This window comes from Heterodontus francisci, unplaced genomic scaffold, assembly GCF_036365525.1.
Source record: "Heterodontus francisci isolate sHetFra1 unplaced genomic scaffold, sHetFra1.hap1 HAP1_SCAFFOLD_43, whole genome shotgun sequence".
In the NCBI taxonomy this organism is placed as follows: Eukaryota; Metazoa; Chordata; class Chondrichthyes; order Heterodontiformes; family Heterodontidae; genus Heterodontus; species Heterodontus francisci.
The window spans coordinates 5,497,354-5,498,453 of record NW_027141852.1 but is presented as its reverse complement, the minus strand read 5'-3'; the positions used below and the strand labels follow the sequence as shown (position 1 = coordinate 5,498,453).

At 44.4% G+C, this 1,100-nt stretch overlaps 1 non-coding gene across 1 annotated transcript; it reads left to right on the top strand.

The window, feature by feature from the left end:
* Positions 1–708: 708 nt before the first annotated feature.
* On the top strand, positions 709–779 carry trnap-cgg (transfer RNA proline (anticodon CGG)). The gene has a single exon. It is a non-coding gene; the product is annotated as a tRNA-Pro (tRNA).
* The last annotated feature ends 321 nt before the right edge of the window (positions 780–1,100 follow it).

Genomic DNA, 1,100 nt, shown 5'->3' with positions numbered 1-1,100 from the left:
CACGATGACATTTTTTCCTCAATTAAAATATGTCTTGAGTGCCTTAATAACTTCTTCACATGTAGCCTTCTGTTCTTCATGAGGATGTTGCCTGCACACTCCCTCCATTGCAGACAATAGCGTACTGACCTGTTCCATGTCTGGCTTCTGCACGAGACCCGATGCAGTACGATACCTTGCAAACCTCTGGAACCATCTCGGCCACTCCTCGGCTTGGTTCAGTCCAGTGACCTTTTCAAAGGTGCAGGCAAAGATTTCTCCATCTTCGCTTTGGTTTACTGTGGCCCCATATAATATTCTGATATCTGTCAAGGCTTAGTACAGAATTTATAAGAATCTGACGGTTAAAATAACCTGAGTTCACTCTACACACCTTGCATTGAAGGTTTCATCGACAACTCTCCATGAGGTGCCACACAGATTATATTACATCACTTCCTGTGATGATGCACATAGTCTATTTATATAATCTGCCCAGTAACAACCCAATGTCCACTCTTATATTATTGCACAGATGTGAGAAAAGCTGAGGATGGGAATGGAACGTCTGAATGAAGATTTCATGATGCTGATGATGTAAATGAGGCTGATCTGTTACCCATTCCACAATCCCTCTTTATTTCTGTGCATGTTTCTCGATGCTGTTTCAACCAAATTGAAAAAGAATCACAAATCCTCCTCTGGAGCCTCAGGTGTCCATTAATAAAAGGCATGGTGGCCAAGTGGTAAGGCGTCAGTCTCGGAAACTGAAGATCACGGGTTCAATCCCGTCCGTGCCTTATGATTAGATTATCACGTTGCATTTGTGTCAGCCATCTGGAAGTCAGTGTCATGTTACACTTTATTCTGGACACTGTCAAGAACATGAGAAGCAGCCACATGGTTCCTCGAGCCTTCTCTGCCATTGACAGAGTGAAAATAACTGAGGTCCAAGCACTGAACCTTTTTACTGTGCATTTGCTTGATATTTAACAGAGCTATTCTATTAAGGGCGGCACAGTGGCGCAGTGGTTAACACCGCAGCCTCACAGCTCCAAGGACCCGGGTTCGATTCCAGGTACTGCCTGTGTGGAGTTTGCAAGTTCTCCCTGTGTCTGCGT